This window comes from Curcuma longa, chromosome 20 (genome assembly GCF_044706935.1).
Source record: "Curcuma longa cultivar G26 ecotype Majalengka, Jawa Barat chromosome 20, ITB_CL_G26_1.1, whole genome shotgun sequence".
Classification (NCBI taxonomy): Eukaryota; Viridiplantae; Streptophyta; class Magnoliopsida; order Zingiberales; family Zingiberaceae; genus Curcuma; species Curcuma longa.
The window spans coordinates 9,336,273-9,357,216 of NC_133880.1; the positions used below are offsets into that span (position 1 = coordinate 9,336,273).

Sequence of the window (20,944 nt, forward strand, 5' to 3'; positions counted from 1 at the left end):
GTCCAGGCGCCTAGACCAAACCAGGGTGCTTGGAATATGATCCGAGCGCCCAGAGCTGATTCAACTAGGTTTGACTTGAGTTAACTCTGGACTTGATTTGATTACTTTTGTCATGTTTAGTCTTGCTTCTAGTTCTTGCAAGATAAGCATTCAACAAACAAAGCAAGCAACTAATCCTAACTATAGTCTATCAGACCTACTAGGCTTACCTAAGTCTTACCTTGTAGGTCTAACCTACTAAGTTTACTTAAGGGTTAGTATCTTAAGATTTTCTTTTGTCAAACATCTGGTTACCCTTGACCTACTTGGACTTATTATTACCTAACCTTCAGTTAGGACTAGTCACTTGGTAAAGTTCCCACTTGCCAAATATCTAGTCACCCTTGACCTGCTTGGACTTCTTGCTTAGCATCTAATCCTTTGACACCTAGGACTTTGCTTTTGATGTCTGATTCTCACTGACCCATCGATTAGCTAGACATTCGGTCTATTGACCCACCTAGACTTCCCACCTAGTGTTCTTGATCTATTAGAACTTCTTGCCCAGTCTCACTGACCAGAACTTTCTTGCCTAGCTTCCAACTAGAACTTCTCTTGCTAGTCATATGGTCAACTTTGACCTAACTAGACTTCACTCATATTTAAATATTAGATCCTCTTTGAATCAACCCTTGGTCAAACTAATCAGACCTAAGTATATTGTTAAACATCAAAACCCTAGAGGCAAACTGCATTAACATCCTCCTCCCCCGCCTCCACCATCTCCTTATATTAACTTGAATGAGTATCCTAGTGATCCTGAGCTAAGAAGGAATATCCTCAAGTATAATGTGAATGAAAGGGATATTGTTCAATGTTACTATTTACAAAAGTGTCTGTTTTAGTCTAAAAATTATGAATTTCCTTGGCGTTCTTAACCAAAGGAGAAACAAAGATTTTGAGTTATATGGTTTAATAATCATCCTAATTGGCTAGAGTATAGCATTGCAAAAGGCGCAACCTTTTGTCTTTATTGTTATTTATTCAAAACTGGTCATGGTGGTCAAAGTGGTGGTGATTCTTTTGTTATCGAGGGATTTAAAAATTAGAGAAAGAAAGAAAATTTTGATGAACATGTTGGAAATCATAGCAACATTCATAATAAATGTATGATGGTGACTTATGACTTAATTAATCAAAAATAACATATTGAAACTTGTTTGATCAATCAGTGTAGTCAGATAGCTGTCGATTATCATGTTCATTTGATAGCATCAATTGATTGCATAAGATTTCTTGTGCGTCAAAGATTACCATTTTATGGTCATGATGAATCCACAAACTAATTCAATCATGGTAATTTTTTTGAACTGATTAGATTTTTTTTGCTGACGATAATGAGGATATCAATAGAGTTGCATTGGACATTGCTCCCTCAAACCTAAAACTGACATGGCCTAATATTCAACAAGATATATCAGATCCATTGTCTATTTAACCACTAATTATCTATTCTTCGATATTGAGATGATGAATTATTTACTATATTGGTTGATGAGGCTCATGATGTATTTGTTAAATAGCAAATGATAGTTGTTTTTTGGTTTGTAGATGTAAGAGGAAATATTGTTGAACGCTTTCTAGGTATTGTATATGTAAGCGACACTACTACCTTATCACTTAAGATTGTTATTGATTCTTTATTGTGTCAACATGGGTTATCTATATCTAATCACTGGGGGCAAGAATACGATAGAACTAGCAATATGAGAGGAGAATTCAATGGCTTAAAAAGCTTAATTGTGATAGAGAACAAGTTTACTTATTATGTTCATTGTTTTGCTCATCAACTATAACTTACACTTGTAGCTGTTGCTGAAAATCACATGAGAATTTCTACTTTTTTGATGTGGTTGCACGAGTGAACAATATTGTTGGAGTGTCAACCAAGTGAAGAAACATACTTCATGAGAAACAATTTAAAAAAGTTGTTGAAGGAATTTGCAATGGTGATATCTCCACTAGACGGGATATGAATCAAGAGAAGACATTATAAAGAGTCAGGAGGACATGTTGGGGTTCACATTATTGTGTTTGATATGCTTTTATCCTTCAATTATTGATATCCTTTTAATTGTTGAAGAGGAGGGAAAAGATCACAAGTAAAGGGTATACGCTATAAAAAAAAGTTGATTTAGCGACAAATTTCAAAAAAAAATTCATCGCAAAAATATTTGTGATGAATTTTACGATGAAAAATTTTCGTTGCTATAAAGTCATCATCAATTTTTGCGATGAAATTTCTATGTTTCGTCGTAAATTTTAGCGATAAAAATAGTTTTTCATTGCTAAATTCATCACCAATTGACGAAGAAAACTATTTCATCGCCGATTAGCAATGAAAACTTATTTTTGTCGCAAAATATCAGTTGACGACGAAATTAGATTCGTTGTAAAATTTGTCGCAAATTGACGACGAAATTCATTTTCGTCGTAACATTCGTCACAAATTTAATTTTTTTTCTTATTTATGGATTATCCCATAGATACAAAATATTGATCTGATTGGATCGATTCAAATTATAAATATAACCTATCAAATTAAACATACTAAATAAATACGAATCATTCCACATTCATTACACCACATTCATTCAATGCAAATCAAATCTTCATATATATCATAATCAAGATCACACAATCTATATCAAAATTTTACATATAACATGTCCATACAATAAATCCACTATATGCATGATACCAAATAAATATCAACATGATACAATCAATCCACTACATTCAGTCATATAAATCCATATCCATACAATACAAGTAATGTAAAGAAATCTCAGGACGAGAAAAAAATACAATAAAATCATCGTCATCGTTTTTGCTCTCGAGAGACTCTGCTTCCTTCTCTATCAATATCTTTTCTTGTCCTACATAAGAAAACAAAGAAAGAAAAGTATCATTCTTAAAATTAAAACTAAAACCTATAAACTAAATATGTAAAACTTACTTCTTCTGATTTTGCTTCACAAATCCGGTTTAAAAAGAAATTAACAGTATTAATAAAAAATATATAAATTAATAACTTAAAATCTAATAAAATGATAAATATTAAAAATACTTATTGTAAAAAAAATTCATACACAAAAAAACTCATAAGGAACCACTATCTTCATTGTCGTCGTCATCATTACGAGGAGCGGATTTTAACTGAAAATGTTGCATGATCAGGTTTTGTTGTCGACGTAATTCATTAATTTCCTAATCTCTTTGCCTCATTTTTTGATCTCATTGCATTAACAAACTTTTTAAGTGGCTAACCTCTTCAGTCAAATTATGGATTTGTGTCATTACGGTTGGAGAGGTGGCAGAAGATGTACCAACAACTCTATGAATTCTACTCAAAGAACTCATACTCAATATTCTTCCACCACCTTTGGATCCCTCACTGGCCTCCAGCCATAGACTCAGATCATTCCCAATAGAAGACTCAGATCCATCATTTTCAGAGCTAGCACTTGAATTTCACTGTGCTAGCTCGAGCTCATCATATTTTCCTGTATTATCAAAAGAAATATTAATATGTTATAATATTTGAGAAACACATATAAAAATATTTAGATACACATCTAAACCTTAATTGCTTTAGCTCTATTTCCGCTCCAACTCTTGTCTTTTTTTTTAAATATGTGAGTATAAGTATCTATAAAAAATGGCTCTCATCCTATTTTCTTAGCCTAAAAAATCATTGTTAGAAATAATAAAATAAGTTGAAATAAATTAAAATTAAAGTAGTTTTAAAAAACTATCAATTTATATGTATGCTCATCAATATTGATTGAGCCGCTTGTATATGTCACAGATAAGTCACAAGAATTATAAGCTTGATTAACTTATTCTGGTGACTCCTTCTGCTCTCTTCAATTCCCAAAATTGACAGATCCTAATCCAATTCTCTTCGGTAATGCATGGTGATTTTTTCCCCTTGTTTTAGCATGATTAAGCACATGACGGATGTGGTCACCATATTTTTTCTTAAAAATTCTTCTAATTTTTGTTTCATCGTTAGGGTCCCTAGTGAACATCCACTGAAAGAAGAAATAAATAATTTATTATATATTCAATAGTAATATCATATATAAAATAAAGTGGATAGTTTACCTTAAACTCATTCCACCACAACTCTTGGGTGGGATTAGGAGTGCTTGTATATGTCATAGAATTCCCTCGCCAATGGTTATTCATAATTCGATTAATACCATGAATAACACGTACACAATCGGCAAAACTATAATATAATATAAAATAAATAATGTTAAATAATTATAAAAATATAATTGACAATATTAATTAATTTAAAATACTTATGAATCGTCGAGAGGGGATATAAACTCTCGTGTATTCATGATCTCTACAGTTGACTGTCGAGTCGAAGGACCTTCCATGGGTACTGGGGAATGAGAAGGTCCTAACGAGTCCTTTGTGTGAGATGGTCCTGCACTTGAAGAAATGGGGATCGTAGGTGCAGAGTGGTCATGACTCGTACTGTGTCGACCATGTCGAAACTGTAAAAAAATATATTAGAATAAATTAAATAAAAATTATTTGCATAATGAGGAATATAAAAAAACTTACCATTATGCTATTTTTTGTAAAGATTGCACCTATCAACACACCACTAAGTCACCTGTAATGATCTATAGAAAAAAAATGCAGTTAAAAAATGACTTTAAGACAATAAATATATAACCAATAAAATAGATTAAGAATTTTGTAAATCTATCTACCTCCGTAATATTCAAAAGCTCAATTAAGTTTTATTTTCTACCATGTATAGCTTATGTAGCCTCCTAATGAAAGGGATTCATACAACCTAGCTTCCTTACACTTGGTAAGTTAGATGGATGCAGTAAAACCTCTATCAGTCGACTGATTATAGTATATAGTCGATTGATATTGGTGTCAGTCGACTGAAAGGAAATATCAGTCGATTGATACTAAATTTTTTAGCCAGATTCAAAATTTCAATCGATTGATATTGAAGTCAGTCGAATGGATTTTAGAATCGACTCAACTAATTCTCCAGATCAGTCGGCTGATGCTATTTCGGAAGCAAATAGAAAAGAATCAACTCGACTGATTCTTCACATTAGTTGACTGATTATGAATCGACTTGATTGATCCTTTACATTAGTTGACTGATTTTATTTCGGAAATAAACAGAATAGAATTGACTCGATTGATTCTTCACACCAATCAACTAATTCTGTTTCAAAAGCAAATAGAAGAGAATTGATTCGACTAATGACTCGATTCATCTATAACAGTCGAATGATGAGTAAAATTACTCCATTGACATTTGAAATTTGATAAACTCAGACACGATTTCAGAAGGTTTAGAAGTCATTATCTGTCGCTGACTGAACCAGTCGACTGGTATGAGAAAATTAGTCGATTGATCTCAAGAGAAGCTGAACCTGTTTAAATGATGAGAGTTAGTCGTTGATGGCCACTGTTCATGTCATTTTGCTCCAAGTTCTCTTGCTATAGTGCTGAAGAATCTATCTGGTATTCAACTACACAACTTGAAGCAATTTCTAGATGAAGAAGAAGCAAATCCATCAAGATCATTGTAAAACCTCTCTTCTTCTTCTTTGTGATTTTTGCTTGTTATTGTACAACTATAATCCTGCTGTAAAAGGTTTTCTCCACCTTCGTGATTTGTCCGAGAAGAAGAAGATATAGTGGAAGTGGTGAGTTGAATGTGAATCATTAGATTAGTCACCTCAAGGTGGCGGATAACAAGTAAATCGATCGAGTTAGCATTGTGCTCATTGAGTGGCTGGGTAGCAAAAAGCTTTCATCATTACATAGATCCAATTTGAGCGAATTGAGCTATTTAATCCCCCTCCCCTTCTAGCTCACAAGGTTCTAACAGTTAGGGGTTGAAAGATGAAGCCGTATACCAACATGCTTCGACACTATCCCTTGGAAATAGATGTATTAATTTACCAACTTGTGGATACACTAGTTTATTAGAAATAGATGTACCAATTTGAGCAAAACAGTAAAAGAATAATATAATTTAAGGTTGATGTAATATAAATATCATATAATGAAAATCTTTTGTTAGATCATGAACGAAGGTGCCTTCACTTAAGTTTTGTCCTTTGTGCTTCCTTATACAAAAGCTCATTATTAAGTTTTGAATCATGATGCAAATTCTTCATCGTAAAAGTTATTAAACTCTTGTGTTGACATTTCAAAGTTTAAATTCTGAAAAATCTTATAAAAAATAATTATAATATAAATTATTTATGACTGAAGAAAAAAATATAAAATATATACCCACTCAAAATATGGATATTACTTCTGGATAATTCAGTAAAATATATGTGTAGGTTGTGTACTATTTTGACCAGTTAAGTATCTCTCTTTATATGGTCCACTTAGCTGACCAAGATAATTAAAAATTAAAAATGATGTCAAATTGAGATCAATATGGCCCTTATCATTTCTTCCCGCTCTTCATCTTGTGCTTTGGACATGAGGCTCAAAATAATATGATGCAAAAGTGTTACTTCCTCCACAATGTATGCATTAATAATAGAGGCTTCAACATGAGCCTTATTTTTTTACTTTTTTCTTCAGATGATATAGAAATCTGATTGTAATAAAACAAAGTGATTAGATATTAATATATATTAAATAATAAAGTATATAAGTAATATGATTTTACCTTTCAAATGGATACATCCATCGAGAATGGACAGGACCTCCAACTTTGATTTCATATGGCAAGTGAACCAAAAGATGTTTCATCGAATCAAAAAATGAAGGTGGAAAGATCCTTTCTAAATTACACAAAATTATTAGAATTTCTCTCTCTAACGTCTCCATGTGTGAGTATCTCAAAACTATTGAGCAAATATCATTAAGAAAAATATTTAACGACGTAATGACACCCCATATAAAATCTGGTAACAACTCCTTAAAAGCGATATGAATGAGTTTTTCCATGAATATATGACAATCATGACTTTTTAAACCAATTAATTTACATTCCTTCAAATCGACACACTTTCCAAGATTAGAGATATAACCATCTGAAAATTTCAAAGATTTCACTCAATCACAAAGAACACGTCTCTGATCTGTATTCAATGTATAAACTGCCTTTGACTTTGGTCCCCTACTACTTTCATCAACATCAAGAGTAGGTCTTTTATAAAGGAGTCACATATTTTTTCATGTATTCAGATTATCTTTTATTTTCCTGGGGATATCCATGACTATATTAATCAGATTATCAAAAATATTCTTCTTAATATGCATTACATCAAGATTATGATGAATCAAATAACTATACCAACATGGTAAATTCTAAAATATACTCCGTTTAGTCCATTTATGTGTACTTCCATATTCATAAGGTGTACCATATGGATCTTCAATAACAGATGAAAAATTATACACTCTATACCAGATCTGTTGACCTGTTAATCTCAATGACGGAGGTGTTCTTTCAATTTTATTCTTTATGAATTCTTCTTTATTCCTTTTGAAATTATGATTTGGTGGTAACAATTATCTATGATAATCAAAATAATTGGCTTCTTCTCATGTTTCAATCTGATTTATTTTGATCTCTCTATACATATTGGACATCCTAAAATCTCAGTGGTACTCTATCCTGATAACATACCATAAGCCAGAAAGTCATTTATGATCCAAAAAAGTATAACCTTCATTATAAACATCTGATTAGTATGCACATTATAGGTGTTGGGTTGCAAGGGTGCAAACATAGTCTCACATCTAAAACACATGGGAAAGATCATGGGTTTAAAAGGATGAAAAGTATCTCCATTGGCATGAGGCCTTTTGGGGAGAGCCCAAGAACAAAACCATGAGGGCTTAAGCCCAAAGTGGACAATATCATGCCATTGTGGAGATGTGGACATTCTTTAGACCCTACAATTGGTATCAGAGCGAGGCCGCTCTTCACCGGACTAACCGCCGGATGAGCCATGATCCAGATCTAACCATATGGGGACCCTCGGGGAAAACAAAAGAAGTAGGAGAGGCTCGGACCATGAGGGACATGGCAGCCGGACCATGAGGGACATGGCAGCCGGACCATGAGGACATGGCAGCCGGACCATGAGAAATGGCAGCCGGACCATGAGAAATGGTAGCGGAGCTTCCGGTGGTCCTTTGTTTAAGGGGGGGATTGTTGGGTTGCAAAGGTGCAAACATAGTCCCACATCTAAAACACATGGGAAAGATCATGTATTTAAAAGGATGGAAAGTATCTCCATTGGCATGAGGCCTTTTGGGGAGAGCCCAAGAACAAAACCATGAGGGCTTAGGCCCAAAGTGGACAATATTATGCCATTGTGGAGATGTGGACATTCTTTAGACCCTACAATAGGTAGAAAAACCTTCATCCCATAGTTGTTTTAGTTCTGCAATCAATGGTTGCATATAAACATCTATTAACTTCTTCGAATTTTGTGGACTAGGCACAACCAATGTTAAAAATATATGCGGTATTTTTATGCACATTCCAGGTGGAAGATTATACGGAGTTATAATAATTGACTAACAAGAATAATTTCTTCCTGATTTACCTAATAGAGTAAATCCATCAGCACAAAGACCTAGTCGAATATTTCGAGTTTCCTTTGCAAATTCAGGATATATTCTATCAAAAAATTTTCACTGTTGTGCATATGCCCATATGATGGATAACACATTAATCCCTCTTCTATTTGATGAGTTGTACGTCAAGTCATGTGTTGAGCAGTGACTTTTGATGCATAAAGTCTTTGTAGCCTAGGAGTTAAAGACAAATAAAATAACTGAGTTTATACTTTACGTCGTTGTTGACTCCTTCTGGTAGTCTTGTATCTAGCTTGATTACAGAATTTACAAACTTCTGCATTTTCATCATCACCCCAATATAACATACAACCATATCTGCAAACATCAATTCTTTCTACTGGAAGACCTAAGTCTTTAACGAGTTTTTTCATATTATAATAATCATTGGACATTATGTGATCACGTGGTAATGCCTCTTCAATAACTTGAACAAAATCATTAAAACAATCTTCAAACATATTATGTTCTACTTTGACATTCAAGAATCTTGCTATAAGAGATAGTTTAGTGTGATTATCACAACCAGCCCACAATAGTTCATTTGCAGCACTCAATAATTCTTTAAATTTGAGATATAATTTATTATTCAAATTTTCACCAACTCCTGGTACTTGTGTCTCCTCCAACGGTCATGCATAAGGAGTAAATATTTGTTCAACATTGGAGGAAAACTAGAACTTGGACCACTCGGTTCAGCAAAAAAATTCTGACCTACTGCTTCAGTTACCATCCTTTGATATGAATTAAATTGATCATAGTAACTTTGATCCCTCATGACTGGGTGTGAAAGATATTTCACAAGAAATATTTTTATTATTGGTTCGACTCATATTTCCTAAAAAGCGGATTCCGCTCTAATAGCTCCAAATAAATTAAATGCATGCATTAAGATACGAAGGTTTCTTATTCAACAACAACGAAAGCATTTTTTTCATTCTTTCATATACTAAAGGGTTTTACTTGGAAAAGAAAATGTTCCATACTAACGGATTCGGATCCATAACCATGGGTTAAAATGCATGAAATCTTGCAACACTTATCAATGAGACCCTATCCATTAGTATTACACAGAAGAAATCAATTATAAAAACTAATACAATTAGATTAGCTCTTCATAGACAAACTTGGGATTTGCGTTCCCAGGTAATATCGGTTTAGGATCATGGGATCCTTTTCTATCAAATAGGAAGGGTTGTTGCACAAAGTGTACTTTTAAATAATTGCCCCGTAGATCCTATATCTATCTATATAAAGAAGAAATCATGTAAAGAAGGGGATTCTTATGTATGTTTTGTCCATAATCCTCATCAGATATGAACGATTCACCATGAGAAGTCCAATTATAGTAATTAGGAGTGAAATCAAATCTACAAAAATATTCTCATACTTTATTACATTGTAAAAATTTATCACTGTGATACTTTCTGCATGGACATCTTATATTATCTCTATCCATAAATTCAATATTACTTGAAGCAAACTTCAAAATTTATTCTAATCCCACAATAAATTCATTGGTTAAACCTCTACGTTCAGGTAAATTCTTTTTATACATCTAACTTCGTATTTCCTGCACTTTCTTGAACCCAAAATTTTTAACATATTAAAATATTAATAATTATTACTTAATTGCAATAATTTTTACCTACTATAAATAAAAATTATCTACTATAAATAAAAATTATTTCCTATATCTTCATCAATTAAATAAGCATAATTAATTCAAACTAAATTAAAATAATAAATATTAACATTCAAATAAATATAATTATAGCTAAATATTATTCAAAATTTTAAAATAACTATAATTATAAATATACCTAAAGCTGGTAAACAAATACAAGTATATCTCCAATTACTTCACGTCCACGTAAATTGTAAACCTGCACAAATAACATTAAAAAAATTAATCAACATTTAAATTTAATATGCTTAAAAAAAATTAGAAAAGTTGAATCAGTTTCGCACTTGCCGTCAGTGACCACTAAACGTGGCAACCACCGATCGCGACAACCACCGATCGCGATTAACGGTAGGCAGATAGCACGGCTCGCGGCCACCAGCCAGTGGCTAGTGCCCTGCTGGCCCACGACTGTTGGCTTGCGACTGTAAGCCCAGTGCCGACGTGGCCAACGACCGCGACTAGCTACTGACAGCGATCAAGTGGCCTACGGCCGTGACCCGCCCCTGGCCAGCGGCCGACGAGTCGCGAGTAGCGGCCCAATACCGAGAAGAAGGAGTCGGCCAGCCAATAGAAGGGAGGAAGGAGCAAGGACTTCGCATACCTAGATCTAGACACAACGAAAGCTCCATTCTTTGGAGAGATCTAGCAAAAACGCGGCAACGGCGGAGGCGCACTGCAAGAGGGAAGAGATCGAAAACCTAAAATGTGTGGGAAGAGAAAGTCAGCAAATCTATGGTTTTTGGCGATGAAAGTTTTTCATCGTCAAATTCATCACCAATTTGGTGACGAATTTTAAGTTTCGTTGCCAAATTTGGCGACAAAAATAGGATTCATTACTAAATTGGTGACGAAATCGAGATTCGTCGCCAAATTTGGTGACAGAATTGAGATTTGTCGCCAAATTTGGCGACAAATTCTATTTTCGTCGCCAAATTGGCGACGAAAATGAGATTCCTTGCCAATTTGGCCAAGAATCCTATTTTCGTTGTCAAATTTTAGCGACGAAACTTAAAATTCATCGTCAATTTGGCGACGAATCATATTTTCATTGCCAATTTGGCGACAAAAAAATATTTCATCGTAAAATTGCGATGAATAATTATTTCATCACCAATTAGCAACAAAATATTTTTTCATGGCTAATTTATGATAAATTTTGCGATAAAAAATTTTTAGCAATGAAATTTGCGACGAATTTTATATGTTGCAGAATTAGCAACAAATAAGATTTCGTCGCAAAAGTTGTCACTAATTGGCGACGAAAATATTATTCATCATAAATTTATTTGCAAATTTGTGATGAAAATATTTCGTCATAAATTTTCGTCCCTAAAAAAAATTTTTTTTTAGTGGTAAAAAAATAATCTATTGGAATTGAAAAGAAAATATGAATTCATATTTTAGATGCACTTAAAAAAAATATCTTGAGAGTCACAAATAATTTGTCGCAAGCTTTGCAAAGAAAAGATCAAGACAACGTAAATGTCATGATTCTTGTAAGATCAAGTAAACATCGACTACAAACCATGAGAGATGATGGTTGGGATTTGCTATTGAATAAAGTTTTTTTATTTTATATTAAATATGAGATAGTCACCTCACACATGGAAGACTTGTTCTCCTTTAATGGGAGATAACGACGATGAAATATTGAAGGAAAGACAAATCTTCACTATTATTGCATTGAAATATTTTATGAAGTGATAGATTTGCAACTTTAAGAGTTAAACAGTCGCTTTAATGAGGTGAACACAAAGTTATTGTTATGTATGACTTGTCTTAATCCATTAAATTCATTATCTACTTATGATAAGAGAAAATTATTTTAGTTTGCTCAGTTTTATCCATCCAATTTCTTTCCGATAGAATTAATGCAACTTTAACACCAACTTGATAATTTTATTTTTGATATGCAAAATAGCAGTCAATTCTCTAAGATTGCAGGGATTAATGAGCTTGCTAAAATGATGATTCAATTGAAGAAACATCGACTGTATCCTTTGGTATAGTTACTTTTGAAATTAATATTGCGAGTGGAGAGAATATTTTCAGCAATGAAAATAATCAAAACCTCACTTTATAATCGGTTAGGAGATGATATGGTAAATGATTGTTTGGTATCATATATTCAACAAGATGTGTTTGATATATTTGATAATGAAACTATTATTTAATATTTTCAAAGCATGAAATCTCAAAAAATTTTATTGTAAAAATATTTGAAATTATATGACTTTGATTATATATTTATGTTGTGTTAATTTTTTAAATTTATTGAATTCGTCTCTTAATTAAAAATCCGGACTATGTCACTACTTTCAACTAATTTAATATATAGAATCATCAATTTCATTCTTTAACAAAAATCATCTTTAATAGAAAAGTCATAATTTGACAAAATCCAATCTATATAACAAATTGAAATTTAATGCATTTTAGTGTTGGAGCTTCTCAAAGGTTAAAACATTGCAAATTGAATCCTTTTTCTAAAATATTCGTTGACAAAATGAATTGGCCTAATTTCAGGATATGTTTTGAAATAATATTTTAAAATTTTTGTCAACGTTTAACCTTTCTAAAAATCATGGACGCATTTTGGCAACTCTATTTTAGCTCGCAAAGTCTTGAAACGATCACCACGAGCAGATTAGTAAAAAAAAAAAACATGAAGTGGTTACCTGAGCTATCCAATAGAGATATAATAGGGATGAATAAAAATTTGATTAAATTGAATAAATCGATTGAATCGATCGAATTTAAAATTTTGATTTGATTATTTCAAAATTTTAATTATGTTTTTTAATTAATTAATTCGGTTCGATTTTAAAATTTTTAATTTAGTTAATTCGAATAAATCGAATTAATCAAAATAAAAATATAATTTATAAATTTCTAAATAACTAAATTTATAAATCTCTAATTAATTAGTAAATTTTTCATAATATTTATTTGATTATTTTGATTAATTCGGTCGAAAACTAAATTAATCGATATTTTATCAGTTCAATTTGTTTAATTTTTATTTAAAAATTTGATCAGTTCGGTTAGTTCAAAAAAATTTAGTTCGATTCAATTTTGATTAATTCAGTTTGATTCGATTCGATGTTAATAGAATACTCAACTCTATTCTCTAGAGGCGGAAAGAGTTGGAGGTGAGTTGGTTAAAGGATGAGTTGGCAGTGATTTCCGGATAGAGTGGATGAAAGGGAAGTTCGAGGCTATTGCCAAACTAACCTACGAAGAAAGTTAGGGATCCGATTAGTGGTAGATGGGGCAGTTAAAAGGCTTGGGGATAATAATCTAGAGGAATATAGAATCCTTCCTGGCCAACCTGGTTGTTGACAAGAGTGAGTTGGGTGGCAAACAATTTGAACCAAGGCCACTCGATAAACTTGGGAAGACAATTCTCCGAGCGTCACCCACAACAACAATCAGTGATCTACCATCGAATTCACTAGCTGGTTTAGAAAACTTAGACCTATAAGCCACCTAAGTGAGGCTAGAGATGAAGAAAAGGTGAAGACAAGAACTTACAAGGATCACACATGCAAAGGAAGATATGGAAGATGGAGATCTAATGAACCGCATGAAGGGAGAAGAAGCGCAAAATAGTTGCTATACAACCTCTCCCTATATCCAATGATGCAGGGGGTTCCTCAGGATTATCAAATCTCTAATCCAATGGCGTGGAAACTCATCGGTGCCATCAAAACCGTTGATCTAATGACACGGGATAATCGCAAGAATTGGACAGAGCATAAACCACGAGAGGATCAACGACCTGGGGAAGAGAAAGGGTCCTAAACAAGAGCAGGGAGCAGCACAACTTCGAGATCTCCATGCTATATAGCCTATGACACAGTGAGACCTCAAAGAGATTAACTGTCGTTATTAATTTAAATGATTTGTTTAAGAGATTACCCTCAAATTTGTTAGGTGAGGCATCATAATGACAATATTTTGGCTATGTTAGAATGGCATGATTCAAAATGTAGGTAGGAGATTGACCATTACAAGTGTCATATATAACATGGCCCATTTGGAATTTTTGAACTTCTAATATCCAGCTTCCACTAGGATTTTATTCATTTGGCTCCTTTGTCTGACTTAAAAGGGGACATGTGATATCTAGGGATATTGATCCTCTTCTATGCTAGCAAATCCAACCCATATAGCTCTATGGTATGCCAATAGATCCAGCCTACATGATTCCATTCCATGTTAGCAGTCCTGCAAACCAAGAGCCCTAGGTGGTCCCTTGCTCAACTCGGACTCTCAATCCCCATATAACTCAGAACCCCGTGTTCCCCATGCATGCAACTCAGCATCCTGAGTTCCTTGTACAACTCGGCGCCCTGAGTTGTCCATACAACTTCACACCTTGATTTGTCCATGCAACTCTACACCTCAAGTCCCCCCCATTGAGTTGTCCATACTTTCCCCTTGAGATCTCCATGCTATATAGCCCTAGGTGGTACCTTGAGTTGTCCATACTTTCCCCTTCGAGCATTCTAGGCTACCCTAATCTTCTCCACGACGGCCAACCTCAACTCAAGTACATGGTCCTTGTAAGTATGAACCATAATTGGACATGACTTTTGCCGCCATGGGCCATAATTGGTCATGACCCTTGTAGGTAGGGGCCATAATTGGAGATGCTCTTTACAAGTACAAGTTATAATTGGACATGACTCCCTAATATTATTAATTTATGATAATATAGATGTTTAGCTTTTATGATCTCATTAATTCTGAAGATGGATGATTCAACCTCATTGACCATCCTTTAAATAAATACGGCTTAGTTGAGATTTGGCATGACTCCCTTATGATTGTGCTATTGCAGCACATGATCGTCCAACAACCTTAGGGTTCAACATATTTATAGCATACAAGAATTAAAGCTGACGACGGTACGAGGATCTAAACCTAATCTCACTTTTTTTTTCTTTCATTATTATTTTCTATTGTTTCATTGGCGACCACGACATGAGAGTTATTTAAATATTGACCGACGTGTGACAACTTCTCATTCATGGTTGCACCACAAATGATATTTATTATAGGTTCCTTTTCTCCATTTTGTATTCCTTTTCTCGACTTTCTCTCTCAATTAATCAAGGTGTTAGTGTTGGTAATACCGATTAAGTTTCTCACTGATCCCCAGACTTGTAATGCATAAAATACGTCAGATGAACTTACGTATTGTTATTCCAGTTAATTTAGAAAACTCGCCAAATTAAGCATACAAAAACACTTGTGTAGCTCTTATTACAAACCAAATCTTTGTGTATTCCATTGCACGCATGCACGCATCACACTCTTAGGCGAACATATGACTTCCACAATTTATTTCGTTCTAGAAACTCCCACTCTACTTGGAAATCCTGCGTGAACCAGAAAAATAATTCAGACTTAATATATAATTATATTTCCACAGAATGGATTAGTTAAATATTGAAAAATAATTCATAAAATTGTGTTTGGAAATTTCAATTTATAATTTCCTCACTTGGAGCAATCGAAGTCAAGGCTGATGGGGAATGGCAGCGGCACCCCACACTTGGTCGGGAGGGCACTCACGGCCTCACCGTCGAGGTCGGGAAAGCGTGCTGCCGCTTGCTTCACGCAGCTGCACGTTACCTGGCGGTCGGCGGTGGTGCTTCCCAAAGCCTTGAGTCTGCTAACTCCGGTGCAGCACTCCGGCGGAGGCGCCGCTTGTTTCCTGGTGAGGTACGGTACGCAAGGTGCCAAGCACATGTCTACCTGGGGGCAGGTGACCAGTGTGTATTGGCGCCCAGCCTCGGCCATCGTCGCTAGGGCGAGAGCGAGGATGATGCTTGCAAACGTGGTTGCCTTCATGGTTCGTAAGCTGCAGATGGGTGCTTGCTGTAATTTATAGAGAGAGTGATGTCAGGTTAGTTTCTGGGATAGATGGGAAAGGCAAGGTATGGCTTCGTTTGTTGTTTTCCCTTGAATAACCAGAGGAGGATGGGACATCTGCATCTCAAAAGCACATCAATCATTCAATATATATATGGATCATTCAGGCAAATGATCAGGGTCACCTCAGCACAAGGATAGGTAAAGATGAATCTATGCCTGATTCATCGGATAGGTGAAAATTTTAGTAAGTCAAAACTAAATAATATTAGTAAATGATAAATTTCAGAGGTTAGATCTCTTGATTAAAAAAAAATTTTGATCGGATAAGATTGATCGACGCTACGCAAATGAGAAAATCCTAGAATAAAGTCTCTTGATACAAGAAGTGTCAAGGACAAGATCTCACAAAAAAAAAACTTCGGAAGCATGAGCTTTTGAGAGAAAAATCTAAGTATGATGAAAGTTAACGAATAATCTATATTTTGAATTTTGAGTAAATTTCACTTAGGTAAAGACTCAACTTTAGACTTGGCTGAAGGATGCAATCGATTAAAGGTTAGATTCAATTAATTGATAAATGGATTGAGTAGGCAATCGACTTACGCTAGATTGCTAACAAGTAGAATGTTTTTATTCGTGAGTGATTAATTTTAACTAAGGTAAAATTAGTACGCTAATGAACAAGAGCAATTGATTAATAAAACAATAGAAATTTAGAAAAATAATTATTGATATGATATGATCAAGTTGTGACCATCAGATGACCTACATATTACAACAAGTAATTAGTTAACTCAAGTGGTCGTTGGAGAGAACCAAATAATTGATTAGATATAGGTATAACCAATTCTAACTGAAACAGTCATGAGATTGATTGATGGGGTAAGTTGGTAATCAATTGATCGAGCGAAAAGCAAATAACTATTTATAACAAGAAAGCTATAAGAAGACAAACAAGAGGAGATTTTGACAGAGTTCTTGAGCAAATTAATTATGCATATGAAAGTAAGAATTAGAAAGTGAGAATAAGCCAAAATAAGAGTTACATTTGTAATTGTTTCTTTATGTTGTAAATTGTATCTTCTTGCTAATTGTAAGTTTAGATTATTTCTCCATTTCTAAAACACATTTGAGAATTAAGAAGAAAATATGAAGAGATTTTTTTGAATGACTCATTGATGACTTATAGGTATGGAGTAAGAACTTAAGGTTCCAAACCATGTAACCTAGTATTTATATTGTTTATGTTTTGTATTTGTTTTCACATTTCCATTGCATACTAACACAATTATAGAATCAAACAAGCAATAAAATGCAATTGGATATTCAACCTCCATTTGGCCTCATCAAAAATTCCAACAAAGATGACCTTTAAGACTCAATTTGAGTCCTCCACGTATATCAAGGATTTGACAAATTAAAGTCAGAAATGGTTATAAAGAACTCAAATACAAGGAATTTGAACATGGAAAGAAGTCAAAGATAAGAAATTTGAACTTAGATCCTTTTAGATTCAATCTAAGTCCTCTAGGTTCATTAAAGATTTTTTTTTTCAAAAATCATCAATGGTCATAAAGGGCTTAAATGCAGAGAATTTGAGCATAGAAAGAATAATGAGAAGATCAGAAATGTAAAAATGCCTTTTTGAACTCAATTTGAGTCTTCCATATCCAGCAAGTGCTTCTTTACTAAAACATATTATTGATAGGCATAAAGACCTCAAATGCATAAAAGATTGAGCATAGGAAAAATGAGAACATTGTCAGGAATTTGGTGACTTCGGACTCAATATGAGTCTTTCAAGTCAAAAGTCATTGATGAGTATATAGGCTTCAAATTCAAGAAAAATGAGTATATGAGAAGAATCAGAAATGTAATGGTAACCACTTTTGACTCAATCTGAGTCCACTACATCCATTAAGAACTTTTGGCCAAAAATCTTTAATGGATAAGGCCTTAAAACTAGGGAAAATGAGCAATCTAGGAAATCTAAAAAAAATGATAATCCCATCAGTCTCATGGACTCAATCCCTGGGGATGACCGGCCCGGTCCCATGGAAGTTTCTCATCGACCACCAGGATAAATGTAGACGCCCAGCATCCAATTGCGATCCCCATGGAGGAAAATTTCTACAAATACGCCGTAGCTGGGGAGGGATGGTCACAACCTGGATGTGGCACCATGGCCCCGGGGACAAATCTAGGAAATCTCAAGAATGTAAGGAAGGGTGACCATTTTGACTCAATCTAAGGTCTCCAACTACATCAATTGCTCTTTCTACAAAAAAAAAAAAAAGTGATTGGTGACCTCCTAAATACTGAATATGACATGTGAGACATTGATAGGATCAATCAAGGTAAAGCATGCCCAATGGTATGTTTAGATGGTGATTCTAAAATCCACTAGACCTACTCCAAGGTATATTTGCAGGTTTCCAATCTATGGTTGTAAAAAGGAATCCGTTGTCGGCCCCACGACCATCTGAGGAGGTAAATCAGGAAGTTACAGTTGACCACTACGGGAGAGGACATTGTCTCAACTTTGTCGATCGACCCTTGTTCACTTCAACAATCCGCACTAACCATTACATTGAGACATACGATGCTTGTTAAACGTTGACATTACATTAAAAAAAAAATCATACCTCTCGAGGAGATTGAAAGCTAGAATTGAAACCCTATGACATTGTGTAAAAGAAGATGATGTTTATGGGGGCAAAGACAAAGGGGAAATGCCAAGACAATCTTAAGGAGAGCAGGGAGTTGAAACAATATAAGGAGAATGGTAAGAGAGCTTTTAGTCGTGCCAACAAAAGCAACAAATAAAAATTTTAAGTTTATGAGAACTCAGCTTTTGGTAGTGGGTGGAAATCAAGTGAGAGAGCAAGGGAGATGAAAACATGTGCTTGGGGATTTCACAAGTATGTGTGTCTAAGGTGTTGATGGTTCACTAAAAAAATAGTTTATTAGGAATGAATTTTAGCGACAAATAAATTTTGTCATAAATTAGCATCAAATTTTATAATAAAATATTTTTTCATCGTTAATTGATGATGAATTTTATGACAAAAATAATTTAGTTACGGAGTTAGCAATGTATAAATTTCATTGCTAAAATCATTGTTAAATTTATTTTTGCCACAAAAGTCATCGTTAATTGACGACGAATTTTCATTCATTGTAAAAAATCCTAACTTAGTCATTCCTCCATCCCGATTCCTATTCCCTTGATTCTATTCCCCGATCCCTATTTTACCTTGATCCTAGTTGTTTCCCCCGATCTCGGTGATCTCGATCCCTATCCTAATGAATCCGGCGACTGCGATGATGACAATAATGTCCTAGGCGACGGAAACTCCGGCGGTAAACTTCTCCCCTCTCTCTTTTCCTCTCCCCTCTTCTCCCCTCTCCCTACCGACGAATCTGTTGGCCCGGTGGTTGATCAGGCTGCCCAATCGCCTGTTGAGGTCGATTGGCATGTTGATTTGCCTGATCGATCGACCGCTGAGGTTGGTGGGCCATTGAGACAGGCCTAGCGCTAGCTGAGGCTGGTCGACTAGTTGGGTTAGGTGTAGACTGACGGTGAGGTAATTGGGGGGGGGGGGGGGGGGGGGGGGGGGGACGACGGTGAGGTTGGCGGGCCGACCGACGATGAGGGGGGGGGGCGGGGGGGGGGGGGGATGGCGGTGGAGTCAGCGATGAGGTTGGGGGGTTGGTTGATGAGGCTAGCTGGCTTTTGAGGTCGTTGGACGGCCGATCGAGGAGGCTAGCTGGCCGTAGGCCAACCTACTGGGGAGTGAGCGCTAGCTGAGGTCAAGGTTGAGGTAGCCGTGCTAAGGGTGGCCCGATGAGGCTGGTTGGCCGGTCGGTCGAGTGATTGCTGAGGCGATTTGGTTGGGCACTGAGGTGAGCCGAGCGTGGGCGACTGAGGTGATTCGCACGTGGACGCTAGGTGAGCCTTGCAACCATTTTAGTCCCACTTGAACTAGCAATCACTTACTATTTATCAATTAATACATACAATTACACATATAATTTATATATTTTATATTGTTGACTTTGTAATATTGTTTGTGTAGGTGTCATTTTGATGTGGACTTAAAGTATTTGGATACACTCTCTTTTGGTTCACCTGCTTTAGGTATAATTTTATTTATTGTTATAAAAATTTAGCAGAAATGAATTATGTTATTGTTGTTAATGAGAGTAGTAGCTTTTATATGTAGTAGTTTTGTTTAATATATTAATAAATTAAAAAATAAAAAAAATACAAAAAGAAAGGAGTTGGATGTATAAAAAGAACATACCTGAATGTCAGAAGTTTAACTAATGAGTTTATTAAGGGTTGGAATAATTTATGAATTTTGCTTGTAGTAATGTTGAATATATGGATGGAGATAAGATAATGTGTCCATGTAGAAAGTGTCACAATGATAAATTTTTACAGTATGATAAAGTTTGAGAATATCTTTATAGATTTGATTTTATCCCGAATTACTATAATTTGACATGTCATAGATGAACCATTCATATCTGACAAGGATTATGGACAAAACATATAAGTCTTAGTTAGTGGTGATCAAAGTTATTATAATCAATTAAATCCATATCAGAGGATGACAATTGATGCAGGAGGTCAGAATTTCTTTCGCAAATTGAATTTTGTAAACTTTAGTTATCCTCTAATAGTTCAACAAATGTTTACTACTTATACATCAC

General features: G+C 34.6%; 1 pseudogene; it reads right to left on the bottom strand.

Annotated features, from left to right (window-relative positions):
* Positions 1 to 3,141: 3,141 nt before the first annotated feature.
* Positions 3,142 to 16,201, bottom strand: LOC141813022 (uncharacterized; annotated as a pseudogene).
* Between the last annotated feature and the right edge of the window lie 4,743 nt (positions 16,202 to 20,944).